A 7725-nucleotide genomic window follows, 5' to 3' on the forward strand; every position below is an offset into this window, starting at 1 on the left:
AGTCTGGCAATCACTGTGGGTAACGTCTACAATCTACATCTATAGTGCAGGCAACATTAGACCATGCAACATCGGCACCGCAGGAATGCAATGATCGAAGTCAACTCCCATATCATCATGATGTCTGTCAAATTAAAAAAGGAGTATCTTAAAATGTGTTCGTCGATGGCAACGATGTGCTTCGCGTTACCAGCCTCGAAATAACAGTAATCAATATCCGTTATATCAACAAATACGTCTTACGCGCCCATACTTGCATTGTTTGATAGATATAAGCTGATTCTGTATACCCCAGCCGGTAGCAATATCTACGTAAAAGCATTTTATGGTGTTCTTAGTGTTCTCTGTGACAAATAACGGAATATTCATCACACTCGACGAATGTCAGACTTTCTGTCAGGCTTTTTCCCCGGTATGACATTGAATAGTCGACACTGAGCGTGCTGCTGATACGGATTCATGTATTGAGATGAATATTGGATAATATCAGAGATAGTTAAAAACGAAGTAATCATACAGGTAACGTTGACTTCACTTACTAAGATGGTTTTGTCTGAGGTGACATTTACTCCTATATATGTCACATGACTTTCCTGACCAGTAAAGTAATTTCCGAAGTCAACGAACAGTTACTTTTTACTTATTTTGATTTTTTTCTGTTGTTTTTTCAGCAGGAATTAATTTATGGTTCGAGTGACATCGTCATTATTAATGAAATTACGTCTTTCATTATCCGAATTAGTTGTTGTGTCCATTCCCCGAACAGAGGGGTGTTAAACAGACGGCACCCGAGATCATTTCAACATTTCCGCTAAGCAACTCTGGCGCAATGGAAAAAATACTTGCATTATTATCCAACACATTTCTATCAATAGTTGAAATTTTTTGATAAGTCATATTTTCACGATAAACCCGCAAGACAGCAAATGTCGCACATGCTTAGATGCCACATTATAGCCAATTGAGGGCAATATTGTGTTTAAACTGGTCGCCGTTAGCACTAAGTCGGCACAAGATATCGACAGAACGCAAAAAGGGCACACATCCAAGGGTGTAGTGGATTTTGTGTTCGGGTAACATCGCAGGAAATCCCAAAACCCTGGGACATATCTTCATAAAGATTGGTGCATCGGTATACGCTTTGTCAATGTGTGCATTTTCATCTAAACCAGTGGTTCTTAACCTTTTTTCCTCCAGCGCCCCCTTTCAAAAATTATCGTGCTCCAGAGCCCCCCAACTCATATTGTAAGGACTGTAATAAAGACAATGGGTAAGAGGGAGGGCCGTAACAGCACTTGATCAGTTCCCTAAAGAAACGAAGAGATTGCGCATCCATAGCGCGATGAACCAAACTTCTGAGGGCTACGTCCCAAGAACTCCGTCGCGTGATTTCGGTGGTCAACAAAGTTAACTCCTTGCAATTACCTCGTTACATGTTGTTAATTTCCTCTTTTCCCTTATACAGTCAAAAGATATTGAAACGCATAAACGCATTCAACTAAAGTAAGCACACGATTCAAAATTTTTATTTCTTCAGTGACAAATAATTTTCTCTGATTGATGTTATTTGTCCTGTGTGTGTGTGTGGGGGGGGGGGGGGGGCAGATTGCGACGAAATGAAAATTCAGCACGAGCGATTGAAGCACCTACGGACAGTTAGACTTATAAACATGGGAGTATGCGGTCAACATTAAGGGCAATCCTCTTCGGCTAAGGTTTTCTCGCTGACGATCTTTTTAACACACTTCTTGGAGTCCCATATTGACCGGAACTTCCGAGTTCTTCGTGCATCGCGGCGTGGCAATGGCCGACGCCAAAATGCCTATTTCTATTTTCTATAATTATGCGTAATCTTCCGTGAGGGAGTCGTCAAAACAATATGCGTTATTTATGATCATTCAACGACATAATTTAGGGCCCGCTTCGGGCTCAGCGATTTGGGGTCTGGGTTGCAGCAGTTTCGGTCCTGGTAAGAGGCCAAAGTTTAGTCGCTCTATTCGGGACTTTGGTATTGGAAATATTTCGCGCTTTAATCGCGTTCGAGGACCATTTGACTATAATAAACATAATAATTGTGTGTGGTATTCAGGGTCAAATCAAGGTTCTTATAACAACAATCGGGTACAGTCTCATACCCTGTGGTTCGAACCATCCCGAATTCACTTCTGCAATTGGCAATACGGGGAGATTAACGGTATTGGATTAATGTATAAGTAAGTCAACTGAGAATGGGATGCATATATCTGCTCCCATTCAATGTATTACTGTACCCAGTAATAATTTTACAGTGGTTGTATCCCATACAAAGCAACTCATATTATATAACGTTCATGTGTGGTTGTGAACCACAACACTAAATAGTATAATCCTTTATGATACGATGAAGAAATATTCTGACAATTTAATTTTGCAGCTCTCAAATACAAGTATATTTAGTTATTCATTTCGTGCACAAAGCTTCAAAACTTACTTTAAGTACAAGGGGCTCTCTCTCCCAGAGGTGGTCAAAGTAGTCAAGAAAGCTACTCAAGCAGAAGTGGAAGTAGCGACGAAAAAAATCTACTCAAGTACAAGTAGAAGTACTTCTGTCATAACCAACCTGAAACTACTTGAAGTAGAAGTAGAATTGTCTGACTTTAAAAGTACTCAAGTAAGTAAGTAGTTGTGAAAACGATCCTGATTGGATGGATTATAAATAGGTGCAAATTGAGCTGTGTGATAGGTGACGAGCTTGATTCATATTGATGCATAGCAGCAGGTATCCAATTTTCGATAGCATAAGCATCCGCCCACATCATGGGATGAAAATGATAGTATTGATAAGAAAATGCGATGCTAATCCTCTGTTTTCTCGAACAACACGTTTTGGAAAATAGCATGGTATGGCGCCTTCCCCCATATCATAAGGCCCGTAGTTTAGTCGAAGAGCAATACGGAGAAGTTGTATAGGATACGGTGTAAACACTTTGCGCGATTACTAAACGTTAATAAAAAATATGGTGGACCGTAAAAATGCCATATTGCGTAGCTTTATTTCCAGAAATTAAAGGCATTACTGCACTTGCTTCTATACTTCAACATGTATGCTTATCCAGACAAAAGAACTGATATTAATTATAACTCAAAGTATATGATACTGGAAATTGAAAGTGAAATATAAATACTACTTCTAAAAGCAGAATATGTATTTCATGTTTTTAGTCCAGAAAGTTTCAAAGGTGGTTTGCTAAAACAGCTCTAAAACTTAAAAAAAAAGGTCAAAGTCCACTCTCCCAGATTAGGACACGCCATGGACATGCTAAATTACGATATGACAAGAAAATACTAGATTGCGAAATATCAGTTTCACACGTTATGATCAGCCATTTATATACTGTGATGAATTATTTCATATGGGCGAAGGGCGACAATGTGGCGTGAACGGAACCACGCCAACCCTCCACCTAAATTATATTCACCGATACTTTCGTGAAATCAAACTGGTCAGTCCGTATCCAATGCGCGCGAAGCGCGACGAAAATTCTGGGCTTTACTAAACTTTTATGAACATTAAATGTTAATATTCCCTGAAAACAGCTCCGAAATTCCTCATATCAGGCTATCATCCTGATTGAAAGATTGAACTACTTCTACTTGACAAACTGAAAACAGCGACAAGTAAGTAAGTAGATCACAAAATATTATGAAGTAGAAGTAGAAGTAGCGAAAATCAGATCTACTTGAGTAAGTACCAGAAGTAGAGGAAAACTACTTGAGTACTTCGAAAAAGTAGAAGTACTTCGTTACTGACCACCTCTGCTCTCTCCCTCAAAAGTGATGTAGGCTACAGTGCCTCCTTCTTCGATTTTCACACGCTGTGTGCTTCGGGATATAATACCTAATTCGAAACATTTTGTTGAAAATAACTCTAGCAAGCGTGACCGCAGTGCTTTAACGGGAATTTGGCGATCTAAAAGTACGCGCAATTCGTTTTACACGAATTATAATAACCCACCACATTTATGAAAACAAATGTAGCAAATATTGTCGCGTAGCGCGACCAAACAATTCTGTAATTGACATGTTTTGTGGAATGATAATTTACTCTGACTACTCATTAAGGATATGTCCTACAACCACATCATCTGCTGCAAAGCTATTTTTCTTCGCCCCCCCTGAGCCCAGCGCCCCCCATATCGCCCCCTGAGCGTTTCCGCCCCCTTCAAAATCGCCAGCGCCCCTTGGGGGGCGCTGAAGGCAAGGTTAAGAACCACTGATCTAAACCATTATTCATTTGTTCCGTTTATGTCACTGAATGGATCGAAGTGACGGTTACGAAACAGTTTCTATCTTAGATGATGTGCGTCAATTTCAGCGCAGTTTATATCAAAGTTATAAAACAGCTGTAGGCTGTAGCCGAGTCATTCGAGTCAGTACATGCTGGTCACAATTCCGATCCACGGCAATGCCACACGAAACCGCAAAAGCTGCAAATGTAAACCTAACCAAACAACACGTTTCTTGCGTCATTTGCATAAAGTGTTCCACCAGTCAGTTGTGAAATAAAGATTGATCACGATATGTACAAAGAGTCAGGCGGATCACGACTCTTTTTATACTATGTTGAGACCGTGAACGCTGGACTGTTAGGCCGGCTCCATTCACCGTTTGTGGTGATGGTATGAAGTACGGCACGGCTCTGTCAGTTTACTCACATCAGCGCGAGCAGCTCAGGTGAGGACTCACGAGGGACTATCACACTACTTGCAGGATTTCAGTACAGGTCGCTTCGTGTGTCGTGACATGGCTTGTAACAAGTTATTAGAGCTATCGTTTAGTCCTTATTCATTGTGTCTACTTCGCTCATGTCTGTCGTTGTTATTAGCTCGACCTGTACATCAGCGGTTTTAATTGCTGGATCAAGTACCTCCGTACACAAATCGAAGAGCTCGATAACGGAACCTGAAATCAGCAGTATAAAATTTTATTTATATGTGAACGCGGTAGCATTTGTACTACAACTACATACCCTTACTTTTACTTCAGCACCGCTAGCGGCGTGTGCGAGTGCATAATGCGTAACGTCGTCGCAGTATAGATAACTAAGGTAAACCTTAGTTATCTATAGTCGCAGCAACTATATTCGTGTTTACTACTGACATGCGTCATTGACTTTTCGAATCGTCAAAAGCGAAACGCGTAATTAATACGCGACTCGTGGTAAATGATGTAAAATCCTTGCCTGCGGACATATCCAGTTTCTATCAAAAGTTCAATTGAATAACGAACTATAGGCGAATGTATCAAAAAATATTCCACAGATAGCTGACAGGTTTTACTCATATAACGTCAAGTGCTCTATGAAAGGTAGTGAGCAGAAACGGAGAGGCCTTCAACGTAGAGCAGTGTTTCTCAAACTAGGGGGCGCGCCCTCCTTAGGGGCGTGGAAGCATCTGAGAATGACGCCAAGCAGCTGTCAATTCAATTTTTGTCACGTGCCTAAAAAACTTTGAGCGATGTAGAGCGTGTGTATATTGAGACGTTCGATCGATGAGCTATTAACCACGGTATACAGTTTCAGCCGGAAAATAGTAGGCCTTTACAAGCGCAGCCTTGGATGATCGCGGTTAACCTGGTAAAATCAATCCGGTTGATCAGCCTGCAAATGTACATATCATAGTTTCTAACTCATAAGTAATCTCAGATCTGTTCAATGCACTAAATCGAAGCAATTATCTCATCGATCGATATTTCTCTCTTCGTAATTTCCCCTTTCAATTTTAGTACGGTAAAAGCAAGGCCATTCTTCGTGCAGATTTCGGTGATACATTATCTGAAATTTACACTCGAGATATCGAATATCCCAATGTACAGTTAAAAAATGTAAAGCGTCAGCTGTACATTGTAGAAGAGTTGAAAGATGACAAAATCAACCTACAAGTACCATCAGTTTCACAGGCTGAACATTGCTCATGCTCAGTATCTATCGAGTGTTGTTGCTGTTTATTAAAAGAAAAATTTGGCGCTATCACCTGTTGGTATTTTTCCCCACGGTCAATAATGGCGTAACAAATCCATCAAGTGGTAACAATTCTAGCATATGATTGGCACCTATTACGTTCTGTTCTTAGGAACCGACATATCTTCCCCATTCATTTGCTGAATCATGCACACTGAATTTTGTTATGCTTTCGATTATATGGACGATCACGATGGGAAGTACGAGATAGTTTGTTTCGCGGGAAATTTCTCTGTAATTTGAATACGATGCCAGTGCACAGTATTGATCGTTTGTGTGCGTATTGTAATTGTTCGATGAATAAGACCTATGCTGCGAACATTTGATTTGGATTGATCTTCTGTACTTTTCGCCAACATTCCAAAGTCGGCAATGATATCATATCCTGTCAATTCCATTGTACGGCGTGCATACATCTAATATAATGTGGTAGGATTCTGCGCTGGGTTTATCGGTCGATATAGTTCAAGTTTAGCTAGCGACTAAAGCTTTAAATTTATTTATATAATTGCGTTCAAGTCGTCGAGTAAGACAATTTTATCTATTATTTAACACGAATTGTATGTAAATGTGATGAATAATTATAACCAGCTGTCCGGATTTCCAAATTCAGCTTGCTAGACTTATGCTACTACAAGAAATCATGTATGATTATTTCGATGCCGTCTCACGATCGTGCAAAAATAGAGCATCCACTTGAGATCGCCTCTCTTTTGGGTTTGGTGTGTTTTGTATCAGGAGTGTTTTGAAATGATGACACAAAACTTGGTAAAACGCATTTTTCGATGATGGCGGTCCGCGGATATGTGAGCAGTGAGCACACTGCACAAGATACTTTAGCATGCGATACCTAATCATATGGGTTGTAGCCTAATCGATGTTAGGGTTGGGTTAGGGTGAGATTTACGGTTAGGTTGGCTTACGGTTGAAGTTAGGGTTGTGGACTGTATATTGTTGGGGCCATAGTTGACGTCACAGTTAATTTTAAGGTTATAAAGTCACGAGCTAAAGTGTCGCATGCTTAAACGAGGGGTCAGCAATATTATGACATTGTAAGAAATTACCAAAAACACTGTCTATTACTGTAACTGAAATGATCTGATATATATGTATGATATATATAATTTTAGATATGTTTGTTGACACCTCAGACTGCCGAGCATAACTACCAGTATTATAACTGCATGGTTAAATGTAATCACTCCGTGTGCTTAATTTGAATTCTAATTGACTCCGGGCGCTACTTCCGTCAGAATCCGTGTTCCGAAGAAAATTCACACGCCATCAATGTATCCGTTCTTCTCTGTTCTTATAGGCGTTTTCGGAAATTTAAATTCATTCGGTAAGGTGTGGCGAATCGTAGAAACAGGATGGAGTTACAAATTATAGTTACAGTAATATATATAGTGAGCCCAGAAGAAATCTCATTCATAAATCATTAGAATCGCATCCTTCTCCGGACCGGGCGCTCTCTGTGATATTGTGTCCGTATTCAATCTTCTTGCTAGAAAGTCTAATAGATTCCTATCTGATTGGGAATTAGATGTGAGAGCGCAATTCGAAGTTGATGCGTCCTCAACGTGTGTTTTCATAAACTGGTACATCAGTATTCGCTAACTAGCTGGTGCAAATAATCTGAGGATGTACGTTGTACAATGCTCCCAGTCATTATAAATCGTCATATAAATAAAGGCAATAACTGAAAAGTATGGAGGATTTTATGGTGC

This window comes from Botryllus schlosseri, chromosome 6, assembly GCF_051294905.1.
Source record: "Botryllus schlosseri isolate E-star chromosome 6, Bs_hap1, whole genome shotgun sequence".
NCBI classification, from domain to species: Eukaryota; Metazoa; Chordata; class Ascidiacea; order Stolidobranchia; family Styelidae; genus Botryllus; species Botryllus schlosseri.